At 43.6% G+C, this 25,330-nt stretch overlaps 1 long non-coding RNA gene across 1 annotated transcript in view; it reads right to left on the bottom strand.

Annotated features, from left to right (window-relative positions):
- LOC311190341 overlaps positions 1 to 25,330 on the bottom strand; it is a 107,300-nt gene that overhangs the window by 9,831 nt on the left and 72,139 nt on the right. Inside the window, exon 3 of the long non-coding RNA XR_014617205.1 lies at positions 10,057 to 10,161. This is a non-coding gene — a long non-coding RNA (uncharacterized lncRNA). The remainder of the gene's footprint in view (positions 1 to 10,056; positions 10,162 to 25,330) is intronic.

Raw genomic sequence — 25,330 nt, 5'->3', positions numbered from 1 at the left:
TTCCAGAGACACATTTAAATGCTGGGTATGAATGAAAATAATTCCTGAAAAGAATCTGTTATGAAACCGAAAATCGGAGACCGCCGCAGCGCTGTGCCTAAGTTGAGTCATCAGTTCCCTTTACAGCCTAATAATTGACACTGCCTTGATCAGAATGAGTGATCCGAATGTTGTTTTGTGTTTGTGTTTTTTTGTTGGTTTTTTTTTAATTATTATTTAAAAAAAAAAAATCCTATGTAAACAAGCTGCCTGTCATCTCACAGAAGTGTCTGTATTTGCCAGATCACGGGAAACATCTGTCGAAAACAGATTTCGCTCTCCTCAGTCAACTCGGTACAGTCTGAATCAGACTGTACTACAAAGAAACCAAAAACAGGTCTTGTTACGGAAAAAATACGCTGCCAACTCTCAGCGGAAGCACTGATTTTCTTGCGTTTTCATGGGATTAAATGCTGTGAAGATTATTAGAAGAGTTCCCTCCCCTGTGGGACCACTCCCCCAAAGGAAATCCTGGGAAATTAAGAGTTGCTTTTCTCCCTTTTCCCTGTGCTTTTCCAGTGTGAAGTAACTTCTAGGAAGAGACAGAGAGGAGAAGCAACAAGGTTCAGTGAAACTTCAGAGCATGCTGATTTCCCACCTTTTCATACCAGTACTTGGACAATGGAGCGATTCCATTCGTGATGCTTTCAGCAACCAAACACTCCCATGTGCCTGCATCCCTCAGGTCACACCTCCCTGCAACAATTCATTAATTATTTTTACATCTTCTAAACAAGGAAAGATTAAGTGAGACTGCAACTGCCTCTAGTGGTGTTTCCTGAGGAAGAGGTGACACAAACCAGGAGGAGGGTGTCCGCTGCTACCATGATAAAGGTGATGCTAGAGAGATGTACTGTAGGTCTCCTGACAGGGAATCTGCCTTAGAAGAGCAAAAACACTAAAACAGCAAAAAAAGAAACAGGTGTGAGACTTAGGCTACCCCATTAGCATGGAAATGGAGAGGTGATTGGGGCAGGAGGATCAGGCTAAACGGGTACTGGTCAGCTGTCAAGGCTGGGACTGAACACTGAGCCCTATTAAATGGAACAATAATTTATAGGTTGTGGGGACAGTATTTTAAAAGTGGACGCATGCTCTTCTTAGAAGTATGTCCCTGGATGGGTGAGAAATTAATGGCCATGCTTTGATTAGTCTTTGCCAGTAGACTGAAGCCACCAATTTGGTTTTTGCTTGTCAGGAAGTTCAGCCAGGTGCTGCAGACCAAGTACCCACCAGCAGTTGGAGTACATCAGCAATGCTGCTGGACACACAACTCTCAGATCAGATCAGATCAGTAACTCATGGATCACACTGCCTGCTACTAATTCTTAAAATAAATGCATGAAGAGAGGAGAACCTCAATGTACTTTAGAGAAGACAGTGGGATATTATAAAAATTCCTCCTCAGAATGATGGAGCAAATGGCACAGAAAGGGAAAAGAAAGTAATTTACTGGCTGGAGACAACATTAAATTTTACTTCCCTAACTCTGTACGTGGCTGGATATGAACTTGGAAGTATTGTCAAGGCGGACAGAAGTGGATTTAAAGTTGTCTTCTTCAATGAAAAAACATCTTTGTGTAAGCAATTTAAACAGCTCTTTTGAAATAAGAAATCAGTGCAGAACTATGTCTATGAAACAAACCTATGGCAATTCTAAATAAGATGCAATCTCATTGTGATTTAGAAACAAAGATGTCCAGAAGCATATAGCTCTAGCTATAATCAGCACAGAATTCAATGAATTTCACAAACCTTACAACGTATTTGGGGAATCTCCTATTTATACTTTTACTCACTTCAGCTATTTGAGAGAGGAACAGACAGACACACGCCCACAACGTGAGGAGACACGCTATTTTGGCCAGATTTGAGAAGAAACTGGACTTAGCACTGATTTTATCTGCCTGACCTAGAATAACACATGCTTTCGACCGAGACTTTTATAAACTCTTTGAAGTTTTATTATTCCAAGGTACAAGGCTGGCAGTATTAAGACAGAGGAAGCAGAGAAAAATTGAATGGGAATTGAAAGCACTTTGCACCCTCAAGCCAGCAAGCAAAAGAATCCTATTTGGCTTCATGAAAGCATTGCCAATACTAACAAACCATTTGCTGTCTGGTGTTGCATACCAGCAGGTCATATACAAACGTATGTGGAGTGTTTTGATGCAAGCTAAGTAGGCAAAATTTTAAGTCTACCTGCCATGGCTTCTTTTTAGTTGATTTTGCACCCACTCCTGAATATCACAATGAAAAAAATTAAATCATGGAGAACAAAGCAAAACAGGGTTCACCATCTTATAAAGAAAGGTCACTAAAATAGGAAAGTCTGGGCTTGACATGTCTTCCTAGTTCTAATAGCTCAACTCAAACTGAAAACTTGGGCACTACATGAACTCCTTTTTCAGTTTCATGCCATCTAAGAACTGAAGTTAACATCAGTATTGTCGGCATCTCAGTTAACCATCACCAAAAGAACCACCCTCCAGAATCAAAGCTAACTCTATAACGGGAAGAGCCATTTCCTTAGTAAGCTCCCTTTGCTGCTCTTAAACTGTGGCTATGCTAGTCAGAGATCTCTGGCACCTCATAGCACAGTATCTGCCTGTTCTGCCTTGATTCCCTTGTTTTACCACTCTCTGTAGTCCTGGCATTTGTTTAAGAAGATGTTAAAATATAGGCAGTTTCAGAGACAATGATTAGTACAGCTTGTACCATAACCAATGTTATCTATATTTGTATTGCTTACGAAGTCAGTGTACCAGAATCGATCACATCTATTAGTTTGGTCTGCAACTTTAGTTTTCCTTTCTTACAACAGGATAATTAATACTTGGAAGAAATGATGAAATAACAGAGGAAACAGGCACGGCTGTAGGTAAGCGCTCCTAATGATGTAAGCTCACATTTGCATCACGGGCTGTGGTCTGGGATACACCTCTTGGAAGAAAGAATAACAAAGTTTGTGTCTCTGCTGTGTGACAAGGACACATGCCACAGTGTCTGTTCAGCCATCATCCCAAAATACTCATCGCCTGTGCCAAGTGCCCTCATCCCAGCAGAAAAATCTCTACTTCACTCTGAAGCTCTGCAAGCAAAAAACTAAATCTAATGCTTTCCTGTTTGTTCAGGGAAAAGCTGATGAAAAACTCATTAATGAATACCTGGGCAAAAAGGCTCTCTGCAATCACAGCACGCAGCTATAAAAGCCAATCCACGATGGTCAGCAAATGTTTCTGTATAAAAATTGGCTTAACACAGCTTCCTACTTGGTAATAGTGAGAGGAAATTCTGAATAAATATTTGTTTTCCCGTATTTATTCCCACACAGGGTGAGGCAAGACAAAAGGATGTTTAGGCACTGATGTGATCTCAGGTTTTATTCTCTGCGCATGGTTTGGCCTGCAACGTTATAGGGCTTTTAATCTCATATACCTCGGCGATCCTATTATCATCACCATCATAACGAAACCAGACACAGCTTACTTCCCGTTCCCCGCAGCCCGACACTGGCCGGGCACAAATGTAAATCTGACTGCAGAAGGATTACCCATCGTTTCAGCCACGGGGCTTCACCTCCTCGCACCGAATGGTGCCGCCTCAAGCTGGTCCTGCCAACACGCAGGTCAGGCAGCAGTGTAACCCAAGCCCCGAAGACATCTGATGTAGTTTATCCATGGGAAAGGCACAAAACAATCCCTGGGTGTTTCTGCGATTCCCGTTGCTCTCGCCGCAATCAGATTTTATTGAACTGTAATCCTAGATAAGTATATTGAATCTTACAGCTAAAGTCAATTACGCTGCGTTAAATAGCCGGCTTCCTGATTGCAGGGGGAACATCACTTCTTCAGTATAAAGCTAAATTAGTTCAATAACTCATCACTGGTAGCTTGGTTGAAACAGCAAAGGACAGCTAAGCGGTTGCCATATTTTCAGGCACGAGTCCTTTAGAGATGTAAGCAGACCGAATCCCAGTTTTACCAGTTGGGAACAGGGATAAGCACAGCGGGCAGAAAGGGGTCACCTGTAGCATCCAGAGCACCGCATCTCAGGAGCTGTGTTTTCTCATGGCAGGGGGCTCTGAGCTAACCAGCCTCGGAAGGATGAGGCACTGCTTTTCCTGTAATTGAAAATCCTTATACTTAGAGGTTTGGATTAGACACAGCAACCACCCTGAAGCCTCACTGCATCTCTCCAAGCGGTGAGTTCTTTATCCATCTAAAATGCGAGTAATTCAACCAAAATCAATGGGACTGCTCCCTGGTCCACCATGGTTGCAGAGGGCTCTAAATCAAAGCCTCTCCCACACATCTCCCCAGTGCCTGGTGCTACCCTCACCTGCCTGCTGTATTCTCATGCATTCTCCACGGACATCAGCTCCTGGCCACAGTCAGAGGCAGGGCTGACAGTCCTCTGGTGTGACACGCATTCTGTACCCTAGCTCAGAATTTAGACTGCTGTGTGCTGCCTTCAGTTGGATTCTGAGTGAGAAATCAGAACCCAACCAAACTGTTTCACAAACGAAGAGAGAAGGAAATCTGAGTACAGTGAAATGGTCGGGAAAAAATGAACAGGAAAGTAACCTGATGAGAGAGTTACTGAAGAAAAGACAACTGGCCCAAGACAAAGGCTGGCTGCCACTTGGGAGTAAGGAACAAAGAGAGGAGGGAGAATGTGGGAGGGAAGAGCTACTTGTGCCACTTCTGTATCCTACCAGACACAAGTCACATCCCTTCTCATGGAGGGGTCACCACAGGGAGAATCGGTGGCAGAAAGAAGTCCAGGTGAGTATGGACATCAAAACAAGGCTGGGAAAGCATTTCTGTGGCCACCAGAGGAAGACTGAAACACAGCAGGGGTGGGAGGACTACACAGGTCCCAAAAAGGAGGATCTCTTATTAACCCTGGCAGCTTGGGTAAGAAGTTGAGGGTCAGGTCAAAGGAGGGTTTATGAAAACAAGGGAAAAAAAAGGGAAGGCAGTAAGAAGGTGGGACTACAGGAAACAGCAAGAGCTGTTGTAGGAGAATCAAACTGAAAACAATATGTGGCTCTGGTCTGTATATGAACCTGCCTGTACTTTCAAGATCTCATAAGTGGCTGGAGAAGACACTAATTCACTAATGACAAAAACATTACTAATGTTTGGAGAAGAAAAAGAGCGTATGGGACTCCACACCCTCTTCCCAGAGAAAAAGAAATTCCTGTAAGGGGTAAGAAAAGTTTAACTGCAAACCCACAGGAGATAAAAGGACACATCAAAAGGCATGTGACTTGTCATTTCTGATTCTTTACTCAGAATTAGCATCGGCACTGGGTAAGATTCATATCAAAATATCTTAAATGAGTACTTGCCTATCAGGGGCTGAGTGGAAGAGCAGAGGGGCTGAAGGCCAATGGTGGTAACGGGTTATCTAGTCATCCCAGCAGGTGCAGCAGCACTGTGCCAGCACACACCTTGCCAGCATGTTGGGAAGGTGATGACCCTTGTACCACCTTCCTCATCTGCTAGGGTCACCTCCTGTGCAGGTTCAAGTACTCTTTGGTTTCCTTCTTACACACAACTGTATTTAAGTGTCAAGGAGATCTCTGTGTAACTTGGGAGATGACAGAAACTGAATTTCCGATCCCATTGGGTTTGTGTGGGTCACGTGTGCTGAGCAGACAGGAATGACTCCAAGCTATGAGGAGACAGACTGTGAGGAGAAAGGTGAGAGACGGGGAATACTCCAAATGCCTGCTGCTGTGCTGGGGCAGCCAAACTCCATGAGAAACAGGCCTGAAGGACTCAAAAAGGAAAAACTTGGCCATTTCTAGATCTGGAAATAATTTCCTCTGTACTTGAACACTGACAGGTGAGGACCATAGGTGATCATCCCCTGCAAGGAAGTGCGTCCCTCTCACTGTAGTCCCGGGCTGGCTCTCCCCATGACAACATCCACGTTTTTCAGTAGCATGAGTAGGGTTCACCTTCATGATGGGAGGGAGGAGGACAATCTCTGCTGCACAAATGAGGAAGTCAGTCATGGGGCAGATGAAGGAGGTTGCCTGATAATGCACAGGAAACCTGTGACTGATGCGGGGAACTGAACCCAGACCATGAGTTCCAGTTGGGTGCCCAGTCCAAGTTAGGTGGCTGACAGATAACCTCTTCAACGGAGGCTCTGAAATTTAAGTTTGATGGTGTTTTTAATGAATGTGTTGTGCTTTTTTTTTTAATTTGTCTAGCCACTACGTTTCATTTCACTCACACTTCTGCTTTGTGGAAGCTTTTTTTTCTGCCTCTTTTTGTTTTGGCTTAAAAAACCAACACAACTGAACATTAAACAGAATTTAACCTCCACTACTCCGTCTTCTCCTGTACCACCATCAGCCCCTCTCCATCTCTGAGCTTTAAGTGTCCTTTATTTGTGCACCCTGCACTAACAAGTACAGCTTCACCACAACACATTAGTGATATTTACACGGAGGTGTCTCTCTTATTCACAGCTTCAAAGAATTACAACAACTGCTTATGCAAACAGCAGCGTTCTGAGGCAGCAGAGCAGATCTGGTGGGAAAACCAGATAAAGGAAATGCACAAAAAAGGTAAGTTCCAAAGTCGATGCTCCGATGCTGCTACGCATCACGTCAAAATGAGCAATCAGCTGAAGAACAGCTACCAGTAAGCCACTGCATCAGAGTGCCCAGATTACATTACTGGTTTGGCTAATGAATCACTGGGCAAATGTGAGCAACGTGCACACAGCCAGGGTAGTCTTCATGATGGGTGAGAACGGTGTCTCTTCCTTTATCATCATGATCTGTGGTTTAATTGGTATTTAAAAACGTTTTAAGATCATTCAGTGAAAGGCACACACTATATATTTCTAAGACGAAATTCTGTGCTATTATACTGTTTGCAAGGAGGTGTAACAAGTCAAACGGTTGTTTCATCAAATAATTCACACTGGCTGAATCCCTTACAGAAAGTCTCAAGATCTTGAGAGGGAAAAACAGCTAATTTCCACCCGTGTAATAACTAGCGTAGTGAGAAAGAAAAAGACTTCAGACTTTTGTGAGAAAATGCTGCAAAACCACAAACTTTCAAAAGTGCCCAATATGCTATTTTCAGCTTATCTGGAAGCAGCCCAAAATATCCACAGCTAACTAAGGTGCACCAGAAGATTGTCATCATTCCGTTTCCACCACAGCCTTTCAGTAACTCATGCCCACTGCGCATCCAAGGCTGTCAAGCCAGACAAAATAGCATAAGTCTTTCACACTTAGAGCAGCTAAGCAGCTGCAAAAATAACCCTTGAAAAATACTGAATACTTGGTCCCACTCGACAGCTGGAAAAACAATTGCTGATTGAAAAAACGCAGTGTTTGATATTACTTAATAGCTGGGGAAAAACTATTCATGAATCATAATTAACATGTAGTTAACTATTTAAGAGAATGCATTTACTGTTTGAAGCTTCACGGAGAGCCAATATGTGGCCTTCTGGCACCATTAAACAGACTAATACAGTTAAATGGGAAGAACATGAGCCAGAAAGCCAAGCTGGAATAGCGAAGCCTTCAAGAACTGGTGTCACTGAGATTGCCTCAGTAGAGTGTGCCCTGTGACACCAGGTCCAAGCCTGCTCTACCAAATGAGTAGCAACTACCTCTGGGTAAATTAAATAAACGCATAGAGATTCAAATACCATGACAAAATGAACAAAAAACCAGTGCTAATAGCAACAGAGCAAAAAGCTCCCCCTAAAACAGCTGTAAGGCTCACTGGCATCTCTACAGTGGTGCCAGCCTGGGGCTGGACAGCAGCAGGGCTTTCTGCCGGCATGTGCTGCAGCACCCTGTGAAAAGGGACCAGAAACACTCGTCAACCCACGAGGAGCCAGGATCCTGCCTCCCGCACTGGAAACATGGCCAGCAGCACTAGGGAAGTGACCATCCCCCTGAACGAAGCAGCAGTGAGGCCAAACCTCCAGTCCTGCGTTCAGTTTTGTGTCCATCCCTACAAGACAAGACATGGAGGTACTGGAGCATGTCCAAAGAATGGCAACAAAGCTGGTGGAGAGTTTGGAGAACAAGTCCTGTGAGGACCAGCTGAGGGAGCAAGGTTCTGGAGAAAAGGAGGGTGAGGGGAGACCAAATTGCTCTCTGCAACTACCTGAAAGGAGGTTGTAGCCAGGTGGGTGTTGGTCTCTCCTTCCAAGTAACAAGTGACAGAACAAGAGGAAATGGCCTCAAGTTGCACCAGGGAGGTTTAGGTTGGATATTAGGAAAAATTTCTTCACTAAAAGGGTTATGAATCACTGGAACAGGCTGCCCAGGGCAGAGGTTGAGTCACTGTCCCTGGAGGTATTTAAAAGTTGTGTAGATGTGGTGCTTGGGGATGTGGTTTAGTGGTAGACTGGCAGTGCTGGGTTAACAGTTGGACTTTATGATCTTAAGGGTCTTTTCCAACTTAAAAAATTTGAAGTTTCTGTGAAAACAATGGTGGCCTAGGTCAGGCTTTAAGTTCCAGGAGCAGACAGACCATTTACAGGCAAGGATGCTGAAAACAAACATTTTGTCTTGTACTAAATGTCTAATTACAAAACTGTGTTAGACCTTTCTAAGTCCTAATTTCCCCTAAGCAGTTCCCTTACTCACTGTCTGCCCACTTGCCATAGCTGAGGTGTCCCACCACTGACACAACTGTGTCCTTTTGTCATCTCATCCACATTCACCCATGCAGCTGAGCGCCCCACAGGTCTGGTAGGTACAGAGCAAGGATCAAATGGCAGTCAGTGTATCTGGCAGATAATTGCTGACAGAGCTAAGCCAAGGTTGTTGGGCACAACCTCACCTGCAGAGTGACCTGGTGTGTCAGTTGACTGCACAGAACAAAGACCCACAAATAGGAAATCTATTCCAAAGACTGACTTAACTGCTTTCCCATTGGCTTTGAAGGACTCGGTGATGGGATCAGCATATATATTTAAAAACTAGTTTATGTACAGCAAATATAACCTGTAGGGAATTAATGTGCTAGGTGCTGAGCAGTGTGAGTAGCCTGTGTAATATGCTTAACGTCAAGTGATTTGAGCCCGAGGTCACCAACCCTCCCACCCTTACTCTCTGAAGCAGCCGTATTATCAGAGGCCATTTCAAGGGAAATGCACTTAAGTCATAAATACTTCTCGTATCATGCTTCTCATAGCCTGCATCAGCAGAAAAATGAAGGCAATATAAAAAGAAATAAAGGTTATAAAATTTCAGGTCACAAACATCCCCAAATGGATTATGCTTTCAAAAGTAACTGTATAAATGGCATGATGAGGTTTTCTTGGTGTACATCTCCAAGTTCTCTAAGATGATGTTATTCATTTTAAGCACAAATACGTTCTCAATGCCATACTCAATGCAACTGGCTTGTACCCTGAAATGGACTCTTTTTCATTGCCATGCACTCATCATGGAGAGATGCAGCTGACCAAATTCACTGCCACTCACAGCCTACTGAGATTCCCCAGCCCCACAGTGTATCTGAAGAGACAAACCAGTGCTCTTTTCAGATCAGTCAGGGCAGCTATTTGTGGACTATTTCAAGCTGAGGCAGATCACAGTTTATGAAAATCTTGGCAAAGCATCTGACCTAGCAGGGCTACAACTGGCATAGCTAAAATGCTGAAGTGTGAAACCTCAGGCAGCAATGAACACTCAGAAAACATGTATGCCACAGAGTGAACGACAAAATAAATCAATACCTATTTTGCCAAATATCTTCCTAGGCTTATATGTAGCTGCCTGTTCTCAGAAGTGTTTGGTAATGTGCCAGGGACTTTTAGGGCAAGTCAGCCTTTAAAAGGTTTTACCTCTGTGTTTTAGACATGGGAGTGCTCATGGTTCCACACATGTATTGCTACTTTCTAGCAGATGTCAGAATAAAACTGTGAAATTATAAGGAACAATCAAACATTCAAAAAATGCCCCAGAATTGCAGAAACCATTCCATGCTGCTTTTGCAAAAAATACTCACTTACAACACAGTTCTGGAAGCGATTTCCAAGCAAGCCAACTGCTGCTCTAGACGGTTTACTGGATGCCGTGGCTCAGCTCTTTCATACAAGCAGCACCTACAGTTGTATCTAGAAAAGGAAATAAAATCAAAATACTTTGTGAGCAAACACGCAAATAAAGTCATCTTTCTTTAAAAAAACCCATAACCAGGTTAAATTTAGCTTTAGTTGGGCTCTCGTGCCAGGCTCCACGTGTGCTACCCACGAAGAGAACAAGCTTCAATGCAGTCAAGGCCTACCTAGAGTGCTGAAGCCGAGCGTGACTGCGCTTGAGGAAAAAATGCCCCACGCTGAGCATATCAAAGCAGCGAACAAAAGCATGCGGTTGCTTTTCTCATCTAGTTCTACTCAAGGCATTCCCAGGAAACCCAAGGCGAAATACTGGTGTTAGCACCAAAAAAACGCAGGTGATTTCAGCAAGGCCAGGAATTCCAGGCACCAACTTCTTTTTCCTTTCTCTTGAGTGGGTGTTCACTTATGAGTTGTAGACATGTTAGCAATTCAACGACTGAGCGAATTAATATTCAACTTAACAGTCATTGTTAGTTTGGGAGGTTATTACTGCTTGTTCTGCTGAAGTGACAGGTTAAAATAGGTTTGTATCTGAAAAGTTGTTTTCTACAATACATATTCCCTGGCTTTTTGTACCAAATAATTTTCTTCCATCACATCAACTGCTATTGCATGAACCATCACTGCCAGCTCCACCGCAGAAGCTGGGATAAGCAAGGAGAAACAGCACAGGGACGGACGAGGAGGAGTTCAGCCCTCACCGTTTCTCTTTGGGCCGCCATCTTATTTTTCGAGGTTCTTTTTTTTGCTGTTTATGCAAGACTTCTCAACGAAGGAACATGCTCACATTTGCAGGGCATGTTCTGCTTTTAGAGCAAGCAAGCAAAGGCAAACCTCTTTTTTGCCTTTGGAGGGCAAAAAAGGTAGGCCTCTATTTCATCTAGCCACAAAGCCCAAGAAACCTGTTTGTTACCAGGCACCATGCAGTTGTGATTTCCCAACTTTGCAGGTGATCATTACTAACGGAAAAAACCCAAATTTTCAAGGTTGATCCAGCTGGTACAGAAGAGGGGAAAAAAATAATACCACCACATGTAGAATTTTTGCAGACTCAGATCCATTTTGTACTAGTAAATGAGCTTTCATCCTTCCCTCCTTTGCTTTTTTTTTTTTTTTCTTTTAGGGTAGCTCACAAGCTGCTGACAACTCACACTGTACTAAGAGCTGTTCACACCGCACAAAGTGTTTACCACTCACAACCGATGCTAAAAATTAATTTACAGCACCGCTACAGCAAGCTTTGACAAACTGTCATGTGTTGACACAGTCATAAGTTGTTGGTTAAAAAAAGTAACACTTCCCTCTTCTGCCACCTCATGTTTGAGACCAGGGATGGGCACATTATGCAAAGTTTGAGGGTTTGTAAGCTTCACAAATGTTTGGGCTTCACAAAACAAGCTTGGTTGTGAAAGTTGTTTTTTTTTTCTCCTACAGTTAGGCGTGTTTATTGCCAAAAAGACTCTAGTAAGAAAAAAAATCCTTTCCCATCAACCCAGATCTGCATGTTGTGCAAAACCAGGAGAAAAGGCTGTTAAAATAAATTACCTTGCACGATACTTGTTCTAGATAAGATCAGACCAATGACAAATACCCTGGGTGAACTACTCAGAGCTGCAGACACCACCCTCCTACTGTAGAAAGGAAGGGAAAAAAATGTAGCTGCAAGTAAGAGGTTTAATTGTTCTCAGCTGTCACACAATGTTATCTTAAGCAAACGCATTTATTTCTCGATTCTTCTGTATAGCTTTATATGGGGGAAAGAAAAAAAAGAGAGCGGTGGCATTCATCAGGCAAGGTCCAAATTGATTTCCGTGTACTCAAGATAGTAAGTGTTAGTCAGCACTCGTGCCCATGGTGGGTCTTAAATTTTAACTCCTCCTCTTCTTCCTCAGGGCAGGATAAATAATCTGTGTAATTTACACCCTGAAATCAGTGACAGAAAAAGTGGTCTCAGCTGAAGAGAGACATGTTTCTGCGGCAATGTGAACTTAAAACGTTAGCCTCATGCTCTCCTAAAGCAAGGCCAAGGATGGAGAGAACCAAGCCAGCTGGAAATACCCGAGGCATCCATTTGGTTGAGGTTTCAACAGCTTCACATTATCTTTATTTTTCTCATCTTTTGCTCTGCACTTCTGCAAGTCCACCCATGTAAGGTAGGGACCATCATCCAGCAACCAAACCAAGCTGCTGGTTGGTTTCACCGCTGGCGTTGCTGACGGCCAGGACATTGCCAATGCAGGCGAGAAGAAAGGGGCCCAACCCTGAGACAGAAATCAAAACAGTAGTGATACTCCAGGGCAGCGGAGCATTCTCAGCGCCTGCCAAACGGGCTTCACCACCGGCACTTAAAAGCCACCGCTTTTACGTTGTGCACCAGTGACCTGGACTTGTGGTGCTCCAATACCACTCCCTAAGCTCCACCACCTCTCAGAGCACACATTGTGCAAGAACACAGAGGAAATTCATTCAGGAAGTTAACTTGGCAATACAGGGAATTAAGGTTATTTTTTCCCCTAACACTTGCACAAAGAAGAGATGCTTCAAGTGGTTGCTAAGTCTCAAAAAGAGTCAACGTTGCACCTCTGCAGATCCAATCCACCTGCCTATGCCGGCACTGGTGCAAGAGTGATCCATGTAAATTCCCTATGAAACTCAAAACACAGAACATCAACCAAAAAGAGCTCCTGCTAAACGTGAAGGGCCAGAGAAATTTTGTAAGGACTCTACACTTGTTCACACCTCACACACCCTGTACAGAATGTCTTCATCATCCAAGATGCTTCTCTGACAAATGACATATATTATAATATATATATATTATTCTCTGATAGATCTAGTGGAAGCAAAGGATATTTTGGATATTTACATCACTACAGTTAGGATGGACATTATCTTGTGCTGCTGACTGGAATGATATCATCCATGCTTAATTAGCTTAGATAGTTGTACATTTAGAAAAGCACTCAAGTGGCAACTTCTGCCTCCCTCCCCCAAAGTAACAAAACCTTACAAGTATTTTCAGCGCATCGCATGAAAGGCATTACTTCACCGGATTCAGTCCAAGAGTCAACGCAACTGAAATAAAGACAATTCAACTATTAAGTCAAAAACTTCATCTGTGTAACTACCCAGAAGGTAACACTAGTCTTCCTCCACCTTGAAGGAAAACCAACATAATCTTAAATTTTACTGTAAGCTATCTCAACAACCAAATACAATCCCTCCCATGCATTCTTCGCTGTACAGAAGGAAACACAAGCAACTTAAACTCCATGGGTTCGTACTTTGGGATGGAAAAGCCCAAGTCATTCCCACTAACCCAGCAAAGAATACTATTAGGAAAAAAGAGGGACTTGGGTTTTCCTGGGGTCCCCTTATTTTTTATTTTTTTTTTTTTGAGAAAAAGTACCTGTTTATTTGTGACAAGTTTTTTTCCTGATGGATCCAACTTGCAAGTGGGAAGAAACATCTTAGAAACAGAGGGGCCTTTCTTCCCAAATCCTTTGAGTGAGTTTGCGCCTGCTCTAACCAACTCAGGGCCAGCATGGGAAGGTTCAACATTAGGGAAATGCTGACTGAGGATCTCCTGCAGCCTCCTTGCTCTGCCCTCCAGGTTTCTGTACAGAGAGGATGGCAGAGTCTTGACTGATCCCACAGCTGTACCCCTCCTGCTGTTACTTGCACGGCATTAGATAAAAGACATAAAGATGACCTTTGCCTCAGCAAGCCCTCACCAAGATTCCATAGCAAAAGGGAATAATACATGGAGTTGTCTCGCTGCCTTGATGATGCATACATGCAACTGAAGAGGCAAACAAACAAACAAACAAATAGATAAATATATACATGCACCTACACACACATATGTATACACACACACTGAGTATGCACTGGATAGTCACTGCCTGCACGGGATGCAGACTGTATGAAACAAACTCCCCTAGCTAGAGATTACAAAGAAAGCAGGGCTGCAGCGTTCTTATTCCCTGGGCACCACTCTTCCCACCAGCAAGGCCAGCTTCATTGCTGCTGGTGTTAAAAGAGGGCCTCTCCTCTCCCAGGGCAAGTGGCACCAGTGACTAACTACACCGTGGGCAATTTTCCTGTCTCTGCTCTACGCCTGTCTTCATGTTGCTGCAAAGGTCACCGCATCATATCTGTTGCACTGAGGTCTGCCGCCCACCAGCAAACAGGGAAGGAGCTTATCTGGACAGTCTGGCAGGACCTCCTGCAAGCATTTGGGGGTGGGGAGAATCCTTGCAGCTTTCCATTTGGGGGAGGGAGGTGCTTCAAAAATGGCTCGAGTTCTTAAGCCTTACGAAGAGACTGAGATGCTCACATTGCCTTGAACTCAGAGGGTCTCAACCTGCACCAGCTCTGCACAGGAAGCTCTGCTCAGCAAAGCCCAGGACCTAAAGGAGCTGCTTTCATCCTGACTCTCCTTCCCCATTGCAGGAGAGTAAGGAATAGGATGTGTTATTTCTGTAAGTATAGAACAGTGGGAAAAGGCATCAGATCTCTCTCTGTACCTATAACATCAGCACCAAACATGTGCTTTACTGAAATAGGTCTTCATTCTTCCCCAACTTCTCATACCCAGTTTTGTTAACTAAATCCACCTGATTTCTTGCTTGACTTGCATCTGCTCAGATCCAACCTTTACCAAAGCCAGAAGCATTCTGTTTCTAACAAATATATTCTCTTTCTCCCAAATCAAATCTCTATTTCTGTCTGAGACAATGCCATCCAGCTTTTACTGTAGTGCAAAGTTTCCAAACAAATGAACTTAAAAATCTGACAATTAAATGGCAACACACAGGTGAGGGGCTCTAGAGGTTTATCTATCACATTGCAAAAAATCACTCTTGGTACAGGGTTTGTACAAATGACCACAGGTTTCTCTGGATGTTTTTAAGCCACCTCAGGCTAGAAAGGTAACTAGGTAGCAAAGAAAATCATGTCAGGTTTTATGAGATTTTTAGCAAAAACTGTTTAAATTGGACTATATTGGTTAGTACATTCTGAAATTTTCCTCTCTGCTCCGTGTGTACAACCCAGCTGCGAATCAGGAGAATGAACCAGCTCAAGAGTTTTTCAGAGACTGGTCTCACCTCGGCACTGCAGCTGGAAACCTTGCTTGAGCTTTTGATCCAGTGATTTCCACAGGAGAAATCACCACAGGAAAGGGTACCAGTCAAAGTAGCTAACTAGTAGTCCACAATCCATCTTTTATCCCTGCTGATAGAGACAACTCAATGAAAAGAGGAACACGCTCCCCTCAAATAGCCTCCCTGAGGCTATTTTTCTTTACAGCCTGTTCAAGGAGCCACCAACCCCCTCTATGGGGTGGTGGGGCATAGCAGGGAAAATCTTACCAACTCTTCTATATTCCCCTCCCCCCCCCAAATTACAAAAGCATCTCATTTCAGGGGTTGCTGGGCCACAGCAAGTGTATGTTCAAAGCACTGTTTGTTTGGCAGATGCCAACCCTGGCAGTACAAACACTGAAGAGGCACATGGGTATACGCAAAAGTTTCCTTCAGCGCAAAGCAAGGCAAGACCAGGACACAGGGATCCTAAATTAGCCCAGTTCCTGTCTTCCCAGTGACTTCCCTCACCACTGGAAAGTCTTTGGTTTGGATTTTAGTCAAGTCTGGTTTACAGTGCTCAACCTCGGCTGTCAAAAAAAACCCACCCCAACCCCTAACCTTGCTGGAACACCGTACTCATTACGCAGCCCTGCAAAAATTATTAGCTATGTTACAAGGCATTTCCCTTTGGGGGCCAGAAGGGGTGAAAAAAGGGGATGGAGAGTGACAGTTTGTGGTTTCTCATGCAGCAGCAAAGAAATAAATAAGTAAGAGGAATACAGGTTATAATGTGTTTACATTTGTCAAAACAAGTTTCCTGGAGACAGGGAGGGTTCATGCTGCTGAGCTGTCACTTCTGCTAGAAACTGCTGCCTCATACTATCGGGAGGTCAGTCACTGACCTACTTTCTGATAGAACTGAATTAATTTGCTACTTCTGTACACAAACCTCTTCTTTTTCTTTTCCTTTTTTTTTTTTTAAAGCAATATTCAACAAACCCATAAAAAGCTGCCTTTTATCCAACTTGGAGCTTCAGCCGATGCTGTGCAAGGCTATTACATACCCTGGCACAGGGCCCACTGTGCCTGGTCTGCTTATTCTTTGGGAAAAACCCATACAGAATATTTTTAATGAGTTCACACTGCAAATAACATCTTTCCTTTTTGAACTCTTACATTACACTAGTGCCAGCAATATAAGCCACTGCAGACAATAACAGAGGCTTGCACTTGAATACACTGTGCTTTGTCTATGCTGTTCCTGAAATAGATGCCTACCACAACAGGATTAGCTCCCCAAATAGACAGATGCATGGCACAATATATTTACAGGATTAAAACACAAAGTTATTAATAGAAAACAAGCTGAGTAGGTGAAACTTGTAAACGAAACACCTGTTGATCCGATCATCCCCTGCAAAGAGCCAGTTAACAAACATCTGTGCTCGTCAGGAGTTGGTGGTATGACAGGAGCACTCGAACTAAAGCAGTTCGCTCAGAAAGTGAAGTGGCAGAAGTAGTACCAAAAGAGGTGCCACCCACTTGCCCTCTTTGCTTAATGTCACTACACAAATACTTTCATTGAAATAAAAGGCTGCCCAGAGAAGTAGTGGATGCTCTATGCTCCAGTACCTGAAGGGAGCTTAGAAGCAGGAGGGGATTCAACTTTTTAGAAGAGCAGATAATGGCAGGACAAGGGGGAATGGACTGAAGCTAAAGGAGGGAAGGTTTAGATTAGATATTAGGGGGAAGTTTTTTACAGAGAGTGGTGAGGTGCTGGAACAGGCTGCCCAGAGAAGTAGTGGATGCCCCGTCCCTGGAGGTGTTCAAGGCCAGGTTGGATGGGGCCCTGGGCAGCTTTGTGTAGATCCAGGCCTGGAGGTTGGTGTCCCTGCCTGTGGCAGGGGGGTTGGAGCTCTATGATCCTTGGGGTCCCTTCCAACCCAGACCATTGTATTGTATTGTATTGTATTGTATTGTATTGTATTGTATTCTATTCTATTCTATTCTATTCTATTCTATTCTATTCTATCCTATCATTGGGATCCCTTCCAACCCATGCCATTTTATGATTCTATGAAAACTATGGTTGAGGGTTTCACAGATTTTCCAAATCCTCAGACCATCAAAATATCAGAAATCAGCTCCTGAAATCATCCTTAGCAATGCCATCATTGAAAGCTTCACTGATTGGGTGAATACATCTTTCCACATCTCTTGTGGGTAGCAGCCCTGCTGTTTGGTAAGAGAAAAGCAGCACCAATCCATGAAAGCAGTGTCGTTCAGCATCAAGGCTCTGGACTAACATTTGGAAGACAAGAACCCACCAGCTAACACTTGCATTAGGTGCTCTTCAGCAGCTTGGTATCATGCATTCGCCTTACCATCCATCTACAAAGTGAAGATAAGGATCTTCTCCAAGTGCTTGGCTTGCTTAGTACCTTAACACTGTGGGTGAAACTTGGGCTTTCCTTTGCATTTCCCCAGGGTCCAATCTAACAATAGTGGAGATGGCACTAACCACTGCAATACAAGACAACAATTGCTATCACCACAGATTTATGATCACACGAGTTCCTGGACTTGATGAGGCTCATGTTGCCTAAGATAACTCGGTCAAACCTGGCACTTGTATCTGCAAGTGCATTTTTGTCAACCTTTTTAGCTTTCATCTGTGCATATTTACAAGCCCTGAATCTCAAGTTCAAATAAATCCAATAATTCACTCAAACCCACTAGGATTTGAAAACATTAGGGAAGTGTCAAGATGTCATTGAGCTTGTTCTGCAGAAAAGAGTGCTTTATAGCTTCAGAAAGAAATAGACAAGGGAGCTATTTAACGAGATGGTGGCATATTGAAACATGGATAGATAAGTAATTAATAGCTACCTTCTCTAAGTGAAAACTTTTCTGAGTGAAAGATCAGTTTATATGAAAAACTACAAGTCAATTGCTGCCATTTTTGGGTGGATAAGAACTGTCACGCATGTTAGCATCTCCATTACCATGAAGGATTTTACTCCTTTAAGCAACTCACAAAGACCTTCACATAAAACACCATGTGGGAAGCAAGGAACTAACAGAAGGAGACACCAAAGAAATGATGTTCATAACCAGAATTCTAATGAAAAAATGTTAGCAGGAGCCCATGAAAATGGGAGAGAACTTCTGTCACGAGAAGTTGAAGCTAAGGCAATGAGTTCATTCTAGTCCCTTAGGAGCAAGAGTAATTGCATGGTTCTATAGGGGCTGTCACCAGGACATGAAATATTGGCCAAATAACCCCTTTATGTTGGTAGCCCTAAATATGTTCCCATTAAAAAGGTCCAATATTCAACTAATTCAGAATCCTCTTAATTCTGACATGCAGGTTGCTTTACCAAATTCCTATACAGTTTCAAGTGGAATATATGGCACCTTAAGGTAAATTAAACAGGAAAGAGGAAAAACAGTCATGCTCCAAAAACCAGGAAGTATAATTAGGCATTTAATTCTTTTTATCCTTCATGTCTCTCTTCACAGTTGAAAGTCTCTCTCGGCAATCAACCAATTTTGGGATTCACTGCTGTCATGCCAATCGTGGCACTGCTTCAGCTCAGAAGGTACTGTCAAACATAATGAAGTTTTCGTTGAGCTGGTCCCCGTGCTGGTGCTCTGCACAGCACACATGCTGCCTGGTGAGGGAAGGGGGGCAGGGGACAGGGTTTTACCTGCCCTGGCTCACCAGAGCTGCAGATCAGAGGCAAAGGCATCACTGAATGACACTGATGGTTGAGACAACATCCCATATAAACTATCTCATGCCCTCCTATACAGTATACAAATAGCACCCACTTGGCTTTGATACATATTTTAGACTTTTCTTTTGTTTGCTTGTGTTTTCTTTCCGACTTTCCTGCTTTCCAACCTGTATGTGCCCCTGACTAAGGCATACCATGAACATGGAGAAAATTTCCCACCACTTCACTGTTACCATTCAACCTCTCCCCTGACACCATTCATAGAATCATAGAACTATCCTGATTGGAAAGGACGGTTCACATCATCAAATTCCAACCATTTACCTAACCTGCCAAAACCACCACTAACCCATGTCCCTAAGCGCTGCACCTACCCATCTTTTAAATACCTCCAGGGATGGCGACTCAACCACCTCCTCGTGAAGCCTGTTCCAATCCCTAACAATCCACTTTGTGAAGAAATTTTTCCTAACATCAAATCTAAACCTACTCTGGCACAACTTGAGGCCATTTCCTCTTGTCCTATCGCTTGTCACTAAGGAGAAGAGGTCACCCCCTACCCCTCTACAACCTCCCTTCAGATAGTTGTAGAGAGCGGTTAGGTCTCCCCTCAGCCTTCTCTTCTCCAGGATAAACAGCCCCAGTTCTCCCAGATGCTCCTCAAAACATTTGTCTTCCAAAATGTCATTCCCCCATCCTTCTCCCATGGATGCTGTCCAGAGAGCATTGTGAAGGACAGGGCAGAGGGAGTGTCCATTGGGAAGGAGAAAACACGTATCTCTAATTGGTATTTCTAACAGCTTGCTTTCACACTGGGCCTACCAGAACTGGTGTTGGCAAACACCAAATAGTAGGTCAGGGCTTTTAAGGTTTTGCAATACATGATGAGAGTCAGTGACACAATGAGCTGAGCATTTCTATCTGCTGACTCAGGTGAAGAAGGCAGCACTGATGTCCTGACTGTAAAGTGCCTTTACAGTGCACATTTGGCTGCCTCACCTGAATTATCCCTGCTTTATCCATTCCCAGTAAGCTCTGGACTGGCAGCTGACACTCCCAGATGGCAGCAGCCTTCTGAAACCAGTAAATCAGGCTGCTGGGCAGGGGCTTGCCCCCCTCATTCACCCAGAACCCACCTACTTGGCCTCTGGTCATCACTGCAACATAAATGTGGATAACCCAAATGCCGAAGAAGGGCAAACATTCAGCCCTGGAACAATGGCACGCTTTACAGCAAACACCCTGCAGCCAGAGCTCAAAACAGAAATTTATGTGACAAAAACTTCACAAGGTGAAAGCCTGCGTCAAAAACCCAGCAAGCTGCACTGCTTGACATCTCGGTTTCCAACCCTTGTGAAGTCCAAATAGCTCAAATACAAATCTGTAATAGCGCTTTCTGAGTAAAAGCTATTTTAAACCCACTTTGGCAGCCACTAAGAGTCATAACCAGGATGCCAGCTGTATGGGTTCCTGCCTACTTCTCCTGGCTCCGAGTGGCCAGCAGCAGCGAGGGGACACACGTCTTCTCTGCTAGGGAAGCTGATGCCTCCACCTTCCTTAAGACCAAGCGTGCTGGGTTCCTGCAGGGAGGAGAGCCCGCCTTTGCCGCTCCAAGGACAGATGAAGAACATCAATAAAAATCAGAATCTTCAAAGTTTCAAAAGTTCCCTTTCCATAAAATAAGCCTCAGACAGAGAATAACCGATAATGAGCTGCAAAGCTCTTTTTTATGGGCGCTCACTTGAGATGACCCACATAACTCATCCACTTCACCACTTAACATTTCCAAGCTTACAGCAGTATAAAAGCTTTTACAACCACATGTGATCATGGCACTTTTTTTTTGCTTTATGTATAAAAGCACCTAGTGTGTTTTTTAATTTTTTCAACAAAAATTAACATCTCCATGCAAATACGTGAACTGTGATATCTATTTACATTTACATTGGATGATCCTGGTCACTTCTGTACTCTTCTCTACCTCTGCCACCAGAGTCATCTGGAACATCTGAGCATGTTTCAGCTCTCCAAACACCAGCTGACCCAGAAATGCAACCGCAGCACAACTCGCCTTTTAGCAGAGATTCTCTTCCCCATGTCCCCAGGCAGCACAAAGCTCCAATACCCATTTCCTACCTGGGAATGTGCAATGGGGAGTGCAAGATTAAGCCTTGTGACCATACAGCACAGGCTACAATGCATTAAACTACATATAATAAAACAGAAAGAAAAGTAAGGAAAGGTCCACAACCAAGTAAATTTCATTTTACAATGTGCACACTGCAGGAACATATATATCTGCGGAGGGGATTAGTGTAATACACCTGTGTTAGATGGAGGGAGGGGGAGAGGTCAAGTCAGGAAATTTAGGAAGCAAAAGCAGGAATATCTGACATGCTGATGGCACTGTGGAAAGAGGGGCAGGAATTTTGTTGCCAGGCCTGCAGGGACAGGAACATGAGCGAAGCGGTGGGTGGGAAGGGATGCTGTTTTAAATGGCATCGCTGTCAGATCATGAGGTCAATCAAAGGAGGTCACGTCATTCCTGCAGAAAACCATGCCTGAGTTATCCTACTGGGAGAGAACAATCATTGTCACAGAGAGGGTGCAACGCACAGGCTTGGTCAACATAAGTGACCCAGGACTTGGGCTATGGAAAAACAAATCACAGGAAGCAAGGCCGCTCCTGACAAACTGGACACAGAGAGAGTTCAGCTGCTGAAACACACAACCAGAGTGACATAATATTAGAACATATTTTTATGCTTACTAAGACAACAACAAACCGAAGCCTGAAGCTGTATTTTGGGCACGCTCACTAAAACTATCTTTAGACAGGAAAAGTGTGTGTGTACAGATGTTCCAGCAGCATGGAGAGCAGAGAGCTGGAAAAAGTGCTCGCTCGCTTCCGAGCCTTATAAAAAAATGCCTGTTGTAAATAAGGGTGGGAATAAGCACACCAGGCAATGTCAAACTGTAATTTAAAAAAACCCAAACCAGCAGGAAAGAAGCCAACAGTTGGTCAGGGACTGGTGAGGTTTAATGGCTGCATACCTCCCCCAGCTTCGCTTCTCCCAATGGATGTTTTCCGGTGTTACCCCCTCCTGTGCTCCTCCCCACCTCCCTGCAATATTTAACTCGTCCTGCCAGCTCTTTTATCCAGCTTCATAACTATCTCACTTTCACAGATGCTCTCTTGGAAGCATGATTGAAGCTATAAATTCACGTCTACACATCTGTAACAAAAATAGTTTTTCTAAAAGCTATTCTTCTTCCCTATCGATGGTGACACAAATGATAAAGAGTCACTGGCAACTCTGGGGTCTCACTGCAGCTTTAAATACCGACCAAGACAGCACAATGCTGTCTCACAAGGAAAAGAGCTATAATGGAACTATTTTTATATATATATTTTTATATATATGAATATATATGTAGATGAAGCTGTTATTCTTGGAAACATTTCTATTTGTAAAGAACTGGAAAACACAAGAAATGGCCTCAAATATCTTGTTTCACGGATAAACTATTATTTTTTCAAGTACAATATAATTATCACCTCCCTCCAGAAAAAAAACTCTGAGTCCATCAGTGTGAGGACAGATCTAATTTGCCATGATCACTGTTCAGCTGGCAGTGGGGGAAAATGATGGCAGCAACCACATGAAGTACAATTTAGACCTCCCTTGAAAAATAAAGAACAACTACATAAATAGGACACAGAAAATTAGGATGTTTCCATGTTAGGTTATGACTGAGCCCTTCTTTTAGTCCAAAAACCTTAACGAGGTTTGGCAAAGAGCTGAGTTAAACCTCAGGCACAGCAAGCCCTGCACCTGGAGGGGTTTCTGCCACAGGGACAGATGCCCTTGCTGCAGTCCACAGAGCTGAGCTCCAGGCACCACAAGGAGAGGGTCCCCGCATGCATCCTGCACACATCCAGACGCACGTTTTCTTGCCCCCTGCCCTAGATGTAAGGAAACTGCTGATGCCGTGACCAAAGCAAGCAATACTTGCAAGGGCTTTAGAGGTGACCCAAATAACTCATCATATAATCATAGAACTGTTTGGGTTGGAACAGACTTTAAGATCATCAAGTGCAACCATTAACCCAGCACTGCCAGTCTACCACTAAACCATATCCCTAAGCACCACATCTTTTAAATCCCTCCAGGGATGGTGACTCAACCACTGCCCTGGGCAGCCTGTTCCAGTGATTCATAATCCCTTCAGTGAAGAAATATTCCCTAATATCCAATCTAAACTTCTTCTGGCACAACTTGAGGACACTGCCTTTTGTTCTGTGGCTTATTACTTGGGAGAAGAGGCCAACACCCACCTCACTACACCCTCCTTTCAGATAGTTGTAGAGAACAGTTAGGTCTCCCCTCACCCTCCTTTTTCTCTTGACTAAGCAACTCCGTTCCCTCAGCTGGTCCTCACAGGATTTGTGCTCTAGACCCTTCACTAGCTTTGTTGGTCTTCCTTGGACACACACCTTAATGCCTTTCTCTAATGGTACAAAAGATGCTGCTCATCTTGCAACCTCCAAATCTCCCTTGATCTAAAGCCAACAGCAAGCAGAAATTCTACAGCAACTGCAAGCAGGGCTTGTACAAGACAACTGTGATTTGCATGGAGATGCATCTCCTTCGGGCTCAGCTTGATTTGCCTTTATGGCCAATAAATTAACTGTGTGCAACCACTGGGTTAATACTGGCACGGCAAATTCTAGGCATGAAGTCATGGGAGAAAGAGCACAGCTTTGGGTGATGGAGATAGGCCACCAGCCTCCTGGTGGCAGGGTGGCGGGGGAACAAAAATGCATCAACAGTAGCAAAGAGACATAACAGACCGATTTTATAAAAATGGCAAAAAAAGGACCAAAGGAGGGAAGCTTGGGCAGGGACAGTACTTGCAGAGTACTACATGGCAAGTACTAGCAAGCCCTACATGGCATATGCAAGGGCAGGGAAGCAGAAGCAGAGATTAGTACCTGACCTGGATGGGTCTGGTCCAACCCGGCGAGCGCCTCTCACTCCAGGAGAGCCCAGGACCTTTCCTAAACTCCCATCCTCTACCCGCACCCAGCACAGCAAAGCTCTGCTTGCAATGGACATGCAGTGCCACCGCTACTGCAATGTGACAGCCAGCAGCTTCCCAACATGTCAAGAGGATGCCTGTTGTTCTTGCCCTGGTTGCCCTGGTTATTTGCCATGAGTTTTGTTAAGATTTTCCTATTTAGTAAAGTCACTGTTGGCTGTACCGAAATTCACACACACATGCACAGAGTGCTTAGAGACAGATAGAGATGGGGATAAATAGAAGCTGAGAGTTCAGCCTCTTTCAACTAAATTTGTTAGTAAGTTCATCATCATTTTTTTGACAGAATAATCTTTCCACAGTGAATTATTTCCACTGGAAAAAATAGGAGACCAACAAATTACTGGATGTAACTTGTGCCTTAAATAATAAAGCAATTAATGGCATTTTAGCAGTAACACATTCTTCTCTCCAGAAATAAAATCCCTATTTCATCTCATCTAAATTGCTTGGTCAGCTTCAAATGAGTGCAATATAAATCTCCTTCCCATACTGCTTCTGTTATCTATGATAAAGGGAAGAGACAGAAGGTAATCCTGTGTTCTGTATTCACTGACACACCATTTTCATGCTACACTACACTGTAATTTATTTCTAATGGGATAAACCTCTTGTAGTCTTCCTGCATTGTTCAGCCCCACACACATCCCCAACTGGTACCAAGACTGCAGGACTGGCAGGTGCAATACCCAGGGACCATCCTTGGTGGAATTAGGATGTCTGCTGTGTATTTCAGCAGTGCTACAGCTGTAAAAATAAACAGCTAGACTGTATAATTAAGGTATGCTTTTATTCCTTCCCACCCACTGCCTCCTGGAAGCAAGGGAGTCAAAGACTATGACACTTCTCAGTACTTCTTGTAATTGCCAACTAAACTTTTAATTTTGCATCTAATTGGTTTGAGACAATCCAAAAAGACAGGCAGAGCCGGAAGAGATTAAAGGATGTGGAAGACAACTGAAATTAAGAAGTCCTCACAGTCTTAGCCATAACACAGATATCACTTCATATGATGGAAAATATCTTAAAAGCTCTTCCTGCTGCCCTGATCAAGAAGAATGAAAAGATAAGTAAACTGACCGATGAAAATTAAGCTGGGGCTCTGAAGCCCTACATGTATTATTATTGTTTAAAAACAACATTTTCCATACAGTAAGAGAAGAAGGAAAAAAACCCAAAAGATTTAGATGATTTATAAAAGCTTTCTTCAAATTAAAAAAGCCTGGACTTTGG

Source organism: Gallinula chloropus (genome assembly GCF_964237585.1).
Source record: "Gallinula chloropus genome assembly, chromosome: 3".
NCBI lineage: Eukaryota > Metazoa > Chordata > Aves > Gruiformes > Rallidae > Gallinula > Gallinula chloropus.
Note: the sequence above shows the minus strand (reverse complement) of the source record. Positions and strands in the feature narration are given on the sequence as shown.